This window comes from Dermochelys coriacea, chromosome 7 (assembly GCF_009764565.3).
Source record: "Dermochelys coriacea isolate rDerCor1 chromosome 7, rDerCor1.pri.v4, whole genome shotgun sequence".
NCBI lineage: Eukaryota > Metazoa > Chordata > Testudines > Dermochelyidae > Dermochelys > Dermochelys coriacea.
In genome coordinates, this window is record NC_050074.1 from 15,127,925 (window position 1) to 15,145,679 (window position 17,755).

The following is a 17,755-nucleotide window of genomic DNA, read 5'->3' on the forward strand; positions in this document are numbered from 1 at the left end:
CACTGGTGAAAGCTCCCTCCCCAAAATGGCTTTTGATTGTCTGTAATATGAGTCAACTCCCTGACTGCTTTGGTGTGTCAAACAACTACAAAACATCCATATTTTGTGCATTTATTACACCACATACCTTTGGCTGGACATGCATCAGCTCTTGGGATATTACTTTTTCCGCATCCTCATGCATCTAGGCTGAAATTTGTCCTTCTTAGCCTGGGAGTTCTCTTTCCTTGTCTTAGGGGTTTTATGATAGTGACTTTTAACACTCATATGTTTGTTTATAGCTTCTAGCCTAGTCTCATTTTTTTAAGTTGCTCCTGCCTTTTGTTCTGCTGTTTGACTAGTTCAGACTGCTTTGCTATCTGTATAACTGTGGCTAAGGTTAAATTGGTCTTCAGTGATAGCTGCCGTGAAAGATTTTTATCTGTTAACCCAATATCAGCCTGTCTCTGAAATTTGTGTGTTTTGCATTCCCAAAAGCACAGTTTTCAGACAATGTATGGAGAACTCTTATTAAACATTCAGCATGTTCCTTGGTTCTTGAATTCTCTGGTGAAAACATGCTCTTTCATAAATCACATTTTTCTGAGGTATAACATATCCATCAAACATAATCAGAATCCTTTCACAGTCATATTTTTGACTGTCCTCAGTAAAGTCAAAGGATTTAAAGATGCTCTTCCTGCTTCGACATAACATAAATTAAAGGAGATACCTGTATATCTCCAGTTTCTTTGTGGAGCTTGTTTGTAATATGAAATCTTGCAAAATACTGCTTCCAGTCTGTCCACTATGAAGGTTTGTCAAAGCTGAAGTTCTCTGTGGCATTGATGAGTGACATGTTGATGAGATCCTGCAACCTTTGTTGCTTTGTTCCTTCTGTTTCTGTTCTTACTTTACTTCTGATACCATGTCATGTTCCTATACCAGAAATGAACTGGCTACAGAGCTTGATTCTGAATGAGATATGCACCAGATGCGGATCATAAGATGCTTTAATGCACTGCAATGTATGGCTGAGGTTAGCTTAAATCGGGTATTTTACAGACAGTGCCACATAATGGCAGAACAGTATAGTACAGATGAGGTTTCTTTTACAGGCCCCTGCATCATCAGACATGCCAAACCCACGCAAAAAAAATAAAATAAAATAAAATAAAATGCAGAAATTGGGCTTGTTTTTGGCTTAATTTGCTTGTGAGTTGCTTGTTGGCTAGTTTTGGGCTTTTATCTTATTGCTTTTTTTTTTTTTGATCGGCTCCCGGCAAACAGGGGCAATGGGAGGCAAGCAGGGGGAGAGTCAGGGGCGCACAGCGGGTCCACCACAGTCCCAAACTGCACATCAGGGGGATCTAGTCACATAGAGTTTTGGGGTTCTTAGGGACTGACTTGTTTTGGCCTTGTTTTGAAATGGGATTAGCTTGATTTTTGGCTTATTGGGAAAGTCAGGGTGCTTATTTACCACATGAAAGTTGGCAACTGTGCATATCATTTGCTAGGTTTAGCACATGGCCTGTATGGAAGTGTACTTACTGTCTCTTACATTCCTAGTTTAGGGTGCTTTTTCAAACTGAAGCATTTTACTGAATTTTTTGCTGGAATCAACACACAGTTTACACAAGCCCCACTGCTGGAAATGTTTTTCAGGTGCACCACACTTTGGTGCAAGCAACCACACCTTGCTCTCCATAACTGTGCCCTCCTAACTTCTTTAGCAAAGCTCCAACCTTTAAGTGACAGACTGCTGGAAAATGTTCTTGTGTAAAACAAACACTTCACACCAAAGAAAACAGGTTACGTTTACACTAGCATACATGATTACTTTTAGCAGTTCATGCTCATTAGCAGCTGTGTAATTTAGCTCACAGAGAAATACACCATGAGTCTTAAATGATAAATAAACACAAGTTTTACATTTGTACTAGCTGTACAAGTAAAACGTATCAATGCATGTGACCATCTAGGAGTATCCAAACGTGAATAATAAACACACTGCAATCATCCTCATTCGCTTTAACAACCAGACATTGAAACCCTGGTTTAGAAGCTGACTTTTGAACACTTCACAGGTTCCTCATGCATGTCGTGCATCTAATTTACAATAATGAAAGACTTCGACTGATGCATATTGTCACGTGGATGTGTAGATGAGTACTTTGTTGCTCAGGAAAATCAAATATGGACAACCTTTTTCTGTATAGAAAGATTCCTAGCATACCCACAGCTGTTTTCTACCTCTGTACATACACAGGGTTCTACTAATTAAAATACAGAAAACCTTAGAGCAAAAGGCATTGTTAGCTTGAGTGTGAAAATAAAATGTAAATATTCCCCCAAAACAGTGTAATACATGCAATAAGCCTGCAAGGAATACCTCTTTCTTTCTGTTGGATCTGCCTATTTTTGCTTTATGTGCTTAGAAAAAAGTCATTTTTGTGTAAAAGGGTTATAATAATTGTATACACCTAACACTTGGAGAAATACAAGCTAAAGTTATTCCACTTCAAAAGAGATAATAATCCCCCCAAAGAGCCAAGAACAGAAGCTGTTCACAATATACAGGATTCGGCAAGGAAGTTTCAACTATTATATCATTTATATACCAATAACATGTGATGGATGGTGGATTTGTACCATGTAGAGTGGTGAGAATTCAGAATGCTGTGGAAAGGAAAGAAACATTTGGAGGCCATTTATGGGATTCTTCTGAAATTCAATTTCTTTTGCATATGAAAACTTGACTGTTCTGTTAATGTGATCGAATGACCTTGTTGCATTTTGAGGGAAGTATTCATTGCCTCAACAGGAGAGCTGAGGCCTTTAGCATAAGTTAACCAAAGGCCATATTGGCTATGTATTTAACTTATCTTCATCTCATTTAAAAAGAGAGCCTTCCTTGTTATAAATGGTTGAACTGATATTTTTAAATCAGTTCCTGAGAAAGTGCCATATTAATATTTCCATTATTTCCCTAGGCAAAAGCAACAAAGTTACCTCATTTTACATGTCCAGACACTTTATCTTGCCTCTATTAAACATACTGGGACAAATTCTACCTTTAGATAGACCCTTGCAAGTCCATGTATTTAAATGGGGTTGCTCAAGTGGAACTCAGGGTAGAACATACCTAATTATTTGCATGGTATAATAAAAGGGTTAGGACAGTCAGACTACATGAGTAAAAGTCATATAGAATTAAGTTGGTTGGGTTCATTTTAATGGATGGCATGCAAAATATGGGAACAAAGCAATTTAGCACTCTTCAGGCATCCATTTTCATTTAAGCCAGAGTGATAAATGACTATCAAAAGTTTTGGAGAAGGGCTAATTCACACTATGCTGCCAAACTTGCAATTGACCTTAAGGGCCCAGGTCCACCAGGGAAATGCTAGTGTGACGTTTTGACTACTCAAGCTCTAGTGCTGCATGGCATGGAGCAAAATGCTTTGTGCTGCATGCAAGCTCTCTGGAGAGAACACCTTGAACCTCTTCTTTTGGACCTCCTTATATTTAGGGACATTCCAGCCTGTGTCTGGATCTATCCGCCTGGTGTGTTCAAATCTCACACACTTTGAGTCACGCCTGGGCCAGAGGTGCCTCTGAAGCACTGTCTTGGAGATTTTTGAATACAGCATTTAGCCCAGACCCTAACCAAGTATCATTCACCTGCTGCCATTCTGCTAGGGAAATCACAGCCAGCTTGCATGGAGAAATCTGTTAGCAGTTCAGAGGATAAAGACGAGTCAGTGGCGGAAAAGGAAAAATAAGGAACAATATAAGTCAATGAGTCCAGACTGAAAGAATCAGAAAAGAGGAGAGAGAGGAAAACGGGGAACAAATGGGAAGCTGATGATGTAGACGTACTTATTTGAACAGTTTCAGTCCACTGCTCAGATTCAATTTGCTTGTAGGGCTGAAGTTTGAGCCAGCTTCTTTTAAATCCTAGCTAATTAACCAAGCTCCTTTTTAAACAGTCATTAATGATACATGGACATAACATCAGTGAGTGATGTTGTCTCACTTTCCTGTAAGAGAATTTTCCTAACCTGTAAATGTTCTTTGTGCCTCAATTAGGAATGCCCTCCATTTATGGCTTCAACATGCAATGAGTTTTTGCAGTACAACAGTTGCTACTTAAAAAGCAGCATGTTGGCCACCAGTTTACTGCACAGTGGTGTCTTGAGTGATATAATGCATTTGCCCCTATACTTAGAATGGGAAATAAATATAGTTCTGATTGGCAAAATTGAATTTTCAGTGGCCACCATTGTACTTGAGAACACATCACATCTCAGCATTAGCACTACTCTCCTCCATATATTGTTTATTACATAAATCATTTTGTATTCAATCTAGATGAAAGTCAAAAATCAAATGTTGCTAGGTCATGGGTGCCTTGTGAGCTAGTTCCTCTGGTAGATGTAGCTTGTGCTTTAGAATCTAGGCTCTCATTTTTAAAGAATTAGGAAGTTTCTAGACCTTAGCACTGCAAAGACAGCCTTCAGCATGTGAACCAATTCTGTGATCTCTGGTGGAGAGACAAACTCCCAACCGCTTGAAGAGAGATTTGAATTGGCTCAATGAATGCCCAGGGATGTTAGCTCCAAAGCCAAATGACAATTTAAATATCAGCATTGGTAGCTATTTGACTGATCCAAACAAGAAAGCAGAGGCACCCCATATTATGAAAATCTGCTCACTCTAAACTGCTCCTGTATCTTTTACTTCATACATCTGATGAAGTGGATTTTAGTCCACAAAAGCTTATGCCCAAGTAAATTGGTTAGTCTCTAAGGTGCCACAAGGACTCCTCGTTGTTGTTGTTTTTTTGCTGATACAGACTAACAGCTGCTACTCTGAAACCTGTAAACTAGGAGTGGCATCTGACTTTTAACTTCATGCATGGGGAGCACTTGGGTTGTGGGAAGAACTTGGTACTTATGTTTTCCCAATCTGATCCTTGGTACAAGGGTGCTACACAGACCCAACATCATTAACAAACCCAGGGAGAGACAGACACTCGCCTTCTTTGTCTGAAACTTGACTGGCCCCGCCTTTGCATCTCCCCCCTTATCCTGGCCAAACCCCACCGCTCAGCAAAGCGCTCAGGCGTTCATGGGACAAAGAGGAGAGAGCTTGAAGAGGCTCGGAGGTACAGAGACGTTCCCAAGAGCCAGAGCCAAAGCCACCCCTAGGGACCAAGGGAGACACGGGCCCGCTCCGGGCACGAGTGTGACCGTGGGCGAGAGGGGGACAAACACAGCCCTCTTCAGACACCAAAGCGTTGGGGAGCCCTGAATCCTGGAGCCTTTGCCCAGGCGCCAGCTCAGCAGCAGCCCGCCTCCTTAGGGAGATGACTCTGCTGTGCAGCCATGCCCTGGGCCGCCCGCGACAACACCCAATGCACCGCACCCCGAGCTCCCCACGGGATTTCTCCTTTGCAAAAATATGACCCCCCCCCTCCCCTCCCCTCCCCTGCCAAGCGTACCGCTCCGCGGCGCAGCGCCAGCCCTGGCCCCCTTGCGCTGCCCATGCCCCGGCTCGCATTGTCCTCCTGCACCACAGAGCAGCAGCGCCCCCACGACAAAACAAGCCAGCGGGAAGGGGGGAGATGCTGCCACAGCCCCCTGGTTCCCACCGCAGCAGCGGGGAGCGCCCTGCCTGGCGGGCCCCACGGCCCAGCCGCGCACGCTCCCCGCCTTTGTTCCCAGCCCCTACAGATGGTGCCCGGCTTGGGTCTCCGGGGGAGGGATGGGGGGGAGGGTGGAAGGGGGGGCAGCCAATCAGGAGCCGGCCCATCAGCTGACCTGCTTTGCTTACACCAGGTGCACGCCGGCTGCAGGCAGCACAAAGCCCAGCGGAGGAGGGAAGGCGGCAGCCGCGGAGAGGAGAAGGAGGAAGACGACGACGACGACGACGACGGCCTGGCTGGCTGGCTGGCTGAGCAGCGGGGTGCGGAGCGGACACCGCCGCCAGCAGCGCTTAGGGCTTGGCCGAGACTTTTGAGTTTTTTTTTTCTTCTACAAATTGTACCGCGCTTTCCCCCACCCCCCAGTGGGGGTGGGGGGGGCTGGACCCCAAAACAATCCCAGCCACGTCCCCCCCCCGTTCCCTTTCCGTGAACGGGGCATCTCCTGCCCAGGGGCAGCGGCTGGTGAACGGGCAGCCAGCCTGCTCCCGTCCTTCCGCCTCCCAGCGTGCGGCTAGGGGCAGGAGTCGGGGCTTAGCATCCGCCGCCCCGCACCCGCTGGGTAAGTGTTTCCTCCTTGGCTGGGGAGGGCAGGCGCGCTTGGAGCTGCAGGGCAGGCATCCAGCAGTGGGGGCTGCCAGTGCTGAACTGCGGGGGTTAAGGGGCCACCCCAGGGGACAATCGCAGGGCCCGCCTTTGTCTCCAAAGGTCGAGCAAAATCGCCCTGAAAACCTTGAGGCTACTCTAAAGCAGTCTCCCGGCGGTCTCCAGGCTGACGCAGCGGGCAAAGGGTTAAGATTCCTAATGGGACTATAATAAACGTCCCCTCCCCCATCACCCCCCCTTACACACACACACACCCACAGAGGTTGTGATCTCTACACGTGCTAATAGGTGTGGTGGTTCCAAGCGATCTCCGCTTCGTTCCATCCTGCCAGGGGACCAGCAGGGAGCTGCTGCTGCTGCCAACTCTATGCCAGGCAGACACAATGAGGAAAGTTTGCCAGGCAGTGTCCTTTGTGCTGGGAGGGATGTGGGGTAGGGGGCGAGGGAGGATGGTGACAGCAGGAGCAAGGGGTTCCCTCTCCTCCAAGGAAATCCCAGTCAGCCGGCTCTTCTGGTTAGGGATTCAGCCTCGAGCTTCCTGTCCTTTATAGAAGCTAGAGCCCTCCAGTGAAAAGCTGGCTACTGCCAAGTCTGCCCTGTACATGGCCAAGGTATTGTTTGTCTCCACCAAGAAAGTTACAAAGGGTAGTAAGATTACTGCATGAATAGTGATTTCATAGTGCATTAGGATAATCCACGGTTAGGGGGGTGGGAGGGTCTGTTTGTAAATTTCAAACCCACAAGGGTAAACAAGAAAATGGATAAGACGGTTTTTGAGGCATGTTACCTGCCATTCAGATGGGCTTTTGGTATCCCCCCAAATCATTTTTAAGGCACTTTGCTTTCCTCTAGGCTACTTCAGTTTTGCTTTTGTTTTATTTAATCACTTTTCCTAGTTTCCTCCTCCTATGTCATGTACTTGTCCAGTGCATTTATCTCACTGGTAAACTACTGAAATAAAACTGACGGCAAGTCATGTATGGAAAAAGTAGAGGAATGAAGTTTGATCACTTTACTTATAGAGTAAAACTGGTGCTGATTGTCTAGCAGGGGCATGTGTGTGTCTCCAAATCTCTGATTTGCATGCAAATGTGAGTGTATCCTGGCAGATGTCTTGCCTCTTCCATTCACATGAAGGAATTTGAAAAGACAAGGAGTCTTCAGTTTAACAATAGACCTTCAGAAAATGGAATAAAGGCTCAGTGTAATTTTTCTTTTTGGGAATTGTATGAATGGCTGTCACTTTTATCTGAAAGCCAAATTCTTTGATTGTTGTTTGCAATGAAATATTGGAGTCATGACTGCTCCATACCTGTATTCACTTGTTTTGGTAATATTTAAAAGTCTGTGTGGATGAGATTGATGGTAGAGGTAGGGAAGAGAGTATGATTTGCAATTTCAGCAGTAGCTGTTTACTCCTATATATAGATTTTTTTTCTGTACCATTATATTTTAAAAAAATGCTTCAAGTGACACAATTTTGCCCATTTGTACAACTTTCTAATATTACACATCACAAACTCAGCAGAAGAAAATGCACTAAATCTCACTGGGCTCAAATAATTTAGGGCCAGATCCTGAACTGGTGTAAATTGAATCCAATGATGTATGCAGATTTGCACCAGCTGAGAATCTGCTCTAATTTCTTTTTTTATATATATATGCAAGGCTAAGATTTAAAATATAAAAGTATCACAATCATTCCCATTCCACATCATTGTGGCTTAATGTAACAATGCAGGATGCTGAAAATCAATAACCTGATTCAAATGGCCACAAACTAAGGACTTTTCTTGTCTTCTCCAGTATTAGCTTGATAGACAGCACCCTGTGCACTGTTCACCTCCCAACATTGTGAAGCCCAGTAGGACAAAGGGCTTGCAGCATGAGCTGCACGTGAGTCTGGGTGAATATACCTACTAACATGCCAAGAACCAGTTGCCTCTCCTTTTGTTGGAGTCTCAGGCTGCTCTCACGAGTAAAAGGGCCCATTCACTGAAAGGGGTTAACCGCTGCCTTCTAAAACTTCATGGAAGGCGGCATCTAAAGAGAGAGAGAGAGAGAGCGAGAGCATGCATTGTATTAGAGTGTTGGATGTTATGAGGAGGAATACAACAGATGTTAGTCTGCTATTTTACATGTTTCCTTCAGTTATTTAGTGCTGGTTCAATGCATTTTTTCCCACTAGGCAAGAGGGAAAAATAATCAAACTTAAATAAAAAAATCTTATAGTTGAAAGACGATAGACCGATCACCCAACCAAGCAGTTATCATTTTCACCTTAAAGCTGCACAGTATTTGCCAAGTCACAAATCCTAGTATTAAGCTCTTCTGTGAATGTTTGTCTTTTTTCCTTATGAACATTTCTAAATGAGACTATAAATCTTTTATTGTAAAGTAAGTAACTTAGGTGCACATGAAATAATCCTGGAGACATTTAAAATGACCAAAGCCTTACATCAGATGAGATCTCATTGTTATCTTAAGTGTTTTATTTAAATAAAATATTTTTCTTCAAGTCCTATAAATTGGAATTAAAAGAATTTAAGAGATAAATTTGAACAGAGAAAAACAAATGAATTCATTCGGGGGGAAGCATTCCAGATAATGAAATAGGATTTGTTATGTTGAGACTATTGGCCTATGTAATCTGGTATATTGCCTTTGGTAGTGGTAAATATCTGATACTCCAGAAGAAGTTGATGCCCCCTTCCTTCCATAATGCTACATGCATATATAGTACGATACCCTGAAAGGAAGAGATTCCTTCCTCATCCCCTACTGTGGATGTTCAGTTTACATTCTGAAGCTTGAGATTTTTTTCCAAGAGCTGAAAATATCATGGAATTGCCATTTAACGAAAATATTTGCTTTCACAGTTCAAAATTTATCTGAATAGACCTATATACCATCCTTATAAAATGTACATACCCTAATAACTTTATTGAACTTTAAAAGGATCAGTTACAATGATGAAAGTAAAAGACTGCTTGTACCAATCACTGAGATCAGTGAGATTATATTGTTTAGAAAGGGAAATAGCTATGTTGCACATTCCATGGCATATACAGTGATCTACTTTAATCAGTCTAAAAAATTAGAAAACATGAATTGTGGAAGACTTTCTGCAATAAGGTAGCAAGTTCACATGGAAAGCAGACAGATTTCTGGTTGTTGTTTTTTTGTTTGTTTGTTAATTCAGATGATTGCTTTTGAGATAAATGAGTGAGTTATAATTTTTTTCCACCGAATGCATCCGATGAAAGCTTATGCTCAAATAAATTTGTTAGTCTCTAAGGTGCCACGAGTACTCCTTTTCTTTTTTGCAAATACAGACTAACACGGCTGCTACTCTGAAACCTGCTTTTGAGATATATAGCAAGATCTTTGGTGGCAAGATCAGTTTTTAAAAAAAGTGTTTAGTCCTGGCATCTTATTCCAGCTCATGGATACAGTACAAGCGTTTAACTCAAGAATAGAGCTTTGATTAATATTTAATTATCAGAGGTTTATACATGCAAGCAATTGCTAGCAGAATTATTTCAAGGGCACATGTTCTGTTTTCCTGCACTCAAAGTAGCATTCAGTAAAGTAATGGCATAACCTCATCGTTTTTGTTTGATGCAATATCAGAGCACTTTGGAGACCAAGGGAAACTTCTCCTTAATTATATTTCTTGTGTTATGCTTTCTCAATACATCATTATAGCAGCATACTGCACCTGTCAATGGAGGCAACATTTAGAAGCGCTTGACTTTTAGGGGAAACTGGTAAAACGCCTTGCATGAATCATAACTCAGGTTCAACATTTAAAACTACAGCTTGCATAATTCATTAAAATATTTTATTGCTATGACATTGCTGTTAATTTTTGTGACTATCAAGGATGATGCCACCTCCAAACTTATTTAAACAGATTTTAATTCAATTTTAAAATGCCCACTGTTACAAATGGTGACCTTCCTAACAAAGGTCAGGGTAAGATTGTTTCTAATGTACCAAAGATTGCTTCTGGGCCTCTAGTTTATTTTCATGATATTAACAAGAAAAACAAGCCCCCCTCCCACCAGTTTTTATTCATCAATATCATTACAGATGATTACAGATGTCAACCACAATATTTCAGCATTCCATGGGGTACTTACTCATGCAAAACTCCCCGTTATGGACCTGATACAAAGCTCATTAAAGTCAATGGAAAAATACTTCCTTTGACCTCAGTGGGGTTTGGATTGGGTGCCAATAAGGTAAGGACTGCAGGATTGGGCTAGGGCATCAGGAAGAGATGAAACCAAAGGGGGGTGGAGTTGAAATCAAGTGATATTTACAAGAAAACATTGCATTTTACAGCATTATTCAAACAAATACAGTATGTAGTAAATTGCAAAAAAAAATTGGAAATATTTACTGAACAATCGTCCTTCAAGAATTAAAAACTACTCTTACTCTGACTTTTATTATGATGTGTATATTATAACTAAAGAGCTGTCTGTTCTTTGAAGCCCTGATTAATATACGTGAGTTATAATTTTCTGACCCAAGCTATCCCAGTTCACATATATTATTCTATTGGCAGACATGTGGTCTCCACAGCTGTCCCCTCATTTGTGTATGAAATAGAAACACTGGTGGCATTTGTAGGTTACCATAGTTACATGAACAATACATGTGTGATACTTCATTCTTCCAAGCTAAAGGTTGTTTTTTTTGTTTTGTTTTGTTTTCTGGCAGACATTTTGTAGGCATAGAACTGAAGAAAATCTATGTAAAGTTTCTGGAAGCATGTAATTCGTTTCCCCTTTTTATCTGTTTCCATAATATTAATTCACAGCAGTTCTGTATTTCAAATGCTAATCATGCATCTTCACCTAATTAAAAGCCTCGTTCTGCAAGGTGCTGAGTGAGTGTCGCAAAGAAGGTGCCAAGAAATTAGCAGAATGAGGCCATTACATACCATATTGATCTTGTTTCTATACCATAATATATCTTGCAGACCTTATCTGTCACACTTTGGGTTTTTAATGTTTTGTACATATTTCTCTGCATAGATGTACACTCTATGTTAACAAAATATTAGTGTTTGCTTTGATTTATAAATAAGAGGCAGAAAAACACTTACTGAAGGAAATTCCACCATTAGATCTTTTGTTACTTGACACAGAATAAATCTGCTAAATAAATATGCCTTCAAGAAAAAGTAAACACGGGAGTTGTAGCTAAGAAAAGTGTTCCTACAAGTGGCTTAGGCCTGGCCTACACTAAAAAGTTAGGGTGACCCAGTTACATTGCTTAGGGCTGTGAAAAATCCACACCTATGAACAAAATAGTTAAGCTGACTTCAGTATAAACAGTGCAAGGTCAACAGAAGTTGCATCAAACAAGCTACTGCCTCTCATAGAAGTGGATTGCCTGTGCCAAAGGGAGAACCTGCTGTAGCATTTCAAATGTAAACAAGCCCATAGTCTCAACACCTAGAAAATTACAACAAAATAGGGGGAAAATACATGACAGTAAAAAAAACAAAACCCCTAATTTACATTAAACCAATATTGTCAGATCACAATACTAATAACTGTTGTGCTTCCCAAAAGATTGGTCTCCTATTCTGAAAAGTTGATAAGAGAATTAAGAGACTAATTTTTAATGCAAAATAGACCAATGAACATCTGATTTTGAAAGACATTAACTTTGTCTTGTATTCTTTTTGGTTATAACTGACTGAGCTGTTATCTTTTAATATATTGAAAACAGGCAGTAAATAATGGAGCATACCTTTTCTTAAGCTATACCTAAACAAAAAAAAATTAAACTACATTTTCTTATTCATTGCTTTTTAAAAACAATCACTTTACTACAAATATGTTTACATTGGCCTTTTGTGAAGTTCAATGGCTTCTCTCAATACACTAAAAAGAAAAGGAGTACTTGTGGCACCTTAGAGACTAACAAATTTATTAGAGCATAAGCTTTCGTGAGCTACAGCTCACTTCATCGGATGCATTTGGTGGAAAAAACAGAGGAGAGATTTATATACACACACACAGAGAACATGAAACAATGGGTTTATCATACACACTGTAAGGAGAGTAGCAGCCGTGTTAGTCTGTATCCGATGAAGTGAGCTGTAGCTCACGAAAGCTTATGCTCTAATAAATTTGTTAGTCTCTAAGGTGCCACAAGTACTCCTTTTCTTTTTGTGAATACAGACTAACACGGCTGCTACTCTGAAACCTCTCAATACACTGGGTGAGATTTTCAGAACCGGTCACTGTTGACCTAACTTTGCTCCTATTGGAGTCAATAGGCGTTCATTGACATTCATGGGAGCAGAGTTATGCCAAATGCTCTTGAAAATCGTACCATAAAATGCTCAATATACCTTGGATAACTTTAACTTGTAATTCGCAAGCTCTCAGTGGAAAATTTCATTTGTCCAAAGTCGGTGGTGCAGTTTTCTTTTGATGATGCATACCAGACCTTTAGTCTAGATCTTGCTATTGACTTAAGTGGCAAGAGAACAGGGACCAAACTTTATTTAGAGCACACAGTCTCAAGATAGGCAAAATATACTTGATCTAGAAGGTAGATATAAACTTTAAAATTACTTTGCCTTTCCTCTAAATTCTGGTCTTAAATGTTTAGCAGGACATTGTTTTGAGATGTAATGGCTTCAAACTATATAGGAGTTATGAAAGTGTCGTAGAGATATTCTTGCCTTTATTTTGTACAATAACCTTGATATATAACTCACTTTTCTAAAATGCCATCCATCATTCTTTTATGATAGCATAGTTTGATACTTTCTCTGCTGCCTCACAAAGTTTAATACCAAAGGGAAAAAAGACTCACGGGTTTTATTTAGGAATTGTTAGCATCTCATTTCCAGATATTTAATTTAATACACTCCTGTGAATACATCAATTTATATGGCTGTCACCTTTGATTAGAGACCTGGAGAGAAATTGCTGTTTCTACAGGGAAGCAGGAAATCCCAAGTCAGTTGCTGTACTGAAACTGAAAGTGGATGAAAGTGACAAAATAGGGGCTTTTCTAAGCATAATTTTTTGATGATATGTATAAAAAAATCAGAATAACCTAAAACTTTCCCTTCCAAAAGTGCTGGTCCAAATTGTGTTCTTTACATGGCTAAAACTTCCAAAAGGCTTCAAATGAAGTTGTGCTTGTGTAATTTAACAGAATAGGGTTCCCTGTGATTAGTAATCTCTTCCACATTACTTGTTTCGTGGATTGTTACATGACTGCTTAAGAAGTGCCATAAGCTAACATTTATCTGTGTATTATAGCAGGAAGTTTAGAACTAAGTATATAGTTTTCAGAGATCGAAATATGACTGACTCCAAAGCTACCTACTCTCCCTACCTTTATGCTGCGTATTTGAGACTATGAGCTAAGTAGGCCAAATTCATCCCTGACGAAGCTCTATTCAATTCAAAGAGTGAAGATGCTGGAGTTTCATCAGGGCTGAATTTGGCTCAAGTGACTTTTTAAATAGCTGTGTCTCATGCATATTTCCACATGTCAGGTTCTCTTGATGTTCAGTATTTCCATGGTATTTTATAGGGTTAACCAAGAGTTTTTGTTGTAGCAGTTGGACATCTTGATGGACCAATGCAGGGCAGTTTTATGCACGTATCACCAATTCTGTCCCAGATACACAGTTTCTGGGTTTCCTAGAAACTGTGTATGTTCCCTTTCCCCACACTGTTCATGTTCATGGGTTTTTGCTATGACATATGCAAAGCACAGATGCCAACTTTCATGGGGTAAATAAGCACCCCGACTTTCACTATAAATCAGAAATCAAGCTAATCCCATTTCAAGACAATCCCTAAGAACCCCAGCACTCTGACTAGATCCCCGCTACGGCATGCAGTCTGGGACTGTGATGGGCCCGCTGTGCACCCCGACTCTCTCCGCCCCCCCTTGCCCCTTCTTGCCAGGAGCCAATCAAAAAAAAGAAGCTGCTATTAGCCAACAAGCAACTCTCAAGCCATTTAAGCCAAAAACAAGCACAATTTCTCCATTTCTGATGGTGAAAGAGCTTTCACCCCGCCCCCCTATTAATCAAATTGGGAAACTGCTCACACCACCACCATAGAGACTCTAAGATATGGCCTATGTTATCCCACCAGAAGAAGTCGATGTTAGCTTGGATCTCCATCTGTATAACAGATCTGACTGCAATACTTCAAATGGGGCCGCTAATCCCACTTTGTGAGATAAGTTTTAAAACAATTAATGGGGGAAATGGTCTTGATTAATCTAAATAAAATGTTGACATGGTTTCTCCACCATACTGGAGATCTGCTTAGCTTATGTTCCTTGCATTCAAGCAATAGTCTTACAGTCAACTGAACTTCAAAATCATTACCCAAGTTTCGATGCAATGTTTGCAGTTTGTTTTGCTTGCATGAAAAGTTGACATGAGGCACAATTCACCACTGACTTTCACTTCAGGAAGCCCCACTGAGGTCAATAGAGTTTCATAGGGTATTCATCAAAGCAGAATTTGCCCTATAAAGTCTTCCTACTTATAAGCTTCAGGTCCTAATCCAGCACCCAGGGAAGACTGTGAAAAGACTCCCATTGATTTCAGGGGAAACTGGATTGGATCCCAAAGCTCTGGTTCAGTTTAATTCCTGCACTAGGTTTCCAAGAAGGTTCACAGATTCACTTGTCAACAAAAAGAAAAGGAGTACTTGTGGCACAACACACTGCAGGATCAGGGCCTAAGAAATTAAACTAGCATAAAATCACTTTGTTAAACAGGAAGCAGAAAGCTTATAAATTGGTATTTCTTGTAAATTTTGTTTTGTATTTGCAGATAGAATAGTTGTGGTTGTCCAGAATGCAAGATTTTAGATTTTTTTTATTATAGAAAATATAAATCAAAGCTATCAAATGTCGTTGACAGTACGTGTAGTCTATCACAGATGTAATAACTCCTATATTTTCTGTGAGTTTTTTATGGATCACTTTATTAAGCAACACCAAAAATACCTAGTAAATGCACACCTTGCTAATGCACATATTAGTATGAAGATCATTTATTCTGATAGGTCTTCATCAAATTTAAATTATAAATGACCTATCACTAATTAGAAACTGATTAAGTATTGACATTTAAAAAACCTGCCATCCTACTAATCCTAGATATTGCTATGAATTGCAGAAGGTAGTGTAGATCCTGATTTCACCTGTGGGTAAACAAAGCTGCAAAATGAACTATTTTCAAGAATCAAAAAAAAAGTTTGCCAAGAAATGATGACTTAACGCCTTCAAACAACTTCATTACAGTACAAGATACCTTGTGCACTCAGACAAACGGTCTTTATAAATTGGTGGACAAATACATTTATATACAAAACATTTCAATGTCTGGATAAATAGTATCAATTAGGTAAAGTCTTTATATTCTGAGTTTAATTAAAAAAAGCATCAACAATTTAAAATCTTTACTGCAAAGTATAAATTGCTATTTCTGTCAATTCCAACAGTTATTGCTCAACCTATATATTTCTCAGAATTTTAAATAAGCAATTATATTTATGGGAAACTTGCTGACTTGAAAATGACAAACCTGAGGAGCAAATTTAGGAATAGTTTCTATGTCCTTTTTAAGTGTGTGTGTGTGCGCGCATGTGTGTGTATGTAATATGATATATAAATTCCCCTACTTTCTGTAGGTCTGTGTTCAGATTATGAACTACTCAGAACAAGGATCATGCTTTCTTTTTGGTATGGAAAACGCATTGCTTTGCAAATTTTGGGTGCTACTAGAGATGCAGTATGATAAATATTTGCTTGATGTTTTCTCAGTTTTTCAGTTGAGATGGACTTTAATCTTTTAGATGACAACTGTATGTTACCAGCCATTCCCCTCCCCGCCCCACCACCATGATACCAGTTAAATTATTGGTGGAATTAAATAGTGATGGGAAATCTCAAAAAAAAAAAAAAAAAAAAAAACCTAACCACCACTCTTTTTAAGTAAGGTACTGTGTTTAGTCTAAAGTGTTATATTACCAACAGTGAAAGAAGAACCTGGAGGTTCTCCAGGGGAAAAAAAGCTTATGCAGAAAACTGCATGTAGAAAACTATTCAAAAGAGAAGTGTCCTAAGACACTAGTAAAATAGGAAGTGAAACTATGGTACCCATTAACTTGACAAGAAGATATTTTCACTAATATCAACTAAACCTTAATTCAGTCTAGCAACAAAAACAAATCAGAGGCTGCTTAATGGAATTGCTTCTATGCTATCTTGACTTAGTTAATGACAGGTTTCAGAGTAGCAGCCGTGTTAGTCTGTATTCGCAAAAAGAAAAGGAGTACTTGTGGCACCTTAGAGACTAACAAATCTGTTAGTCTCTAAGGTGCCACAAGTACTCCTTTTTCTTTTTGACTTAGTTAGGTTCCAAATCCTGTGGCTTGGTATTAACAGTTTATATATTGGATCTTTAAGCACCTACCATGATTCATCTCTTTATTTTCTTATGGGTGTGTTCACACTATTGAATGAGCTGTCAGAAGCCTCCATACCAGCCAATGCAATACACTGTTTTATTAACCTACATCTATACCAAACACTATGTAATATGGGACCTGATCCTGTATTCCTTGCATGCATACAATTGCCAGTGAAGTCAGTAGGAATGCAGGATTCACCCCCTACAATATTTTTATACATATGTTGCACAGAAAGAGATGTACTGTAAAAGTAAAGCTTTTGACTTTATTTAATGTTTAATCACTGTGTTAATTAAAGTAATTATTTTAGTACAGCCCTATAAAGAAAAATAAATAAAATTACTAAAAAGTGCAATACAACAACAACAAGACCCTGTCCCTCCTTTTTTACTTGTTTGCTGGTACAGAATCTAGGCTATAAAAGTAAACAAACTGTTTGCTTGTTGTTATTGCAAAGCTTATGTGCTTCCTATAGCCATTGCCATTATGATGTCAATCTTATAAATTCACACTTAGAAACTGGCTCGTTGATTTTTATTTTTTTGGCAACTTTTTCTAGCAAAGATTTCCTGGATACCACTCAGTGTGGTACTAACCACCTACAGACTGGGTCTGCCCAAGCAGATGGGGAACCCAGATAAGTCACAAAATGAAGCCTCCACTAGAGCTGTGTTGGAAGCAAAATAATCACACTGGCAGGAAACCAGAGGGGGAAAGAGAGGGAAAAGCTATTGTCTCTGGCTTAATGAAATGCATGTGCAGTTCAGGCACACACATTTTTCTGTGGTCGAAGGCATTTCTCACATGTACCATATTTTTATTACTATTTCTACTAGTAAAACTATCACCCATAGATAAACTAGACAAGGTCATGACATTCTTTTCCAGCACTCCCTCCCAGCTCCCTAGTTCTCTTTTTTTTTTTTTTTAATTTGGAGGCCACTGATCCTCTTTGTACATCCTTTCAGGTAAT

The 17,755-nt window shown here is 40.0% G+C and overlaps 1 protein-coding gene across 1 annotated transcript in view; it reads left to right on the forward strand.

The window, feature by feature from the left end:
- The first annotated feature begins 5,645 nt into the window (after positions 1–5,645).
- LRRN1 (leucine rich repeat neuronal 1) overlaps positions 5,646–17,755 on the forward strand; it is a 40,333-nt gene continuing 28,223 nt past the window's right edge. Inside the window, exon 1 of the mRNA XM_038411789.2 lies at positions 5,646–6,248. The gene's annotated coding sequence lies outside the window, so the exon portion shown is untranslated. The remainder of the gene's footprint in view (positions 6,249–17,755) is intronic.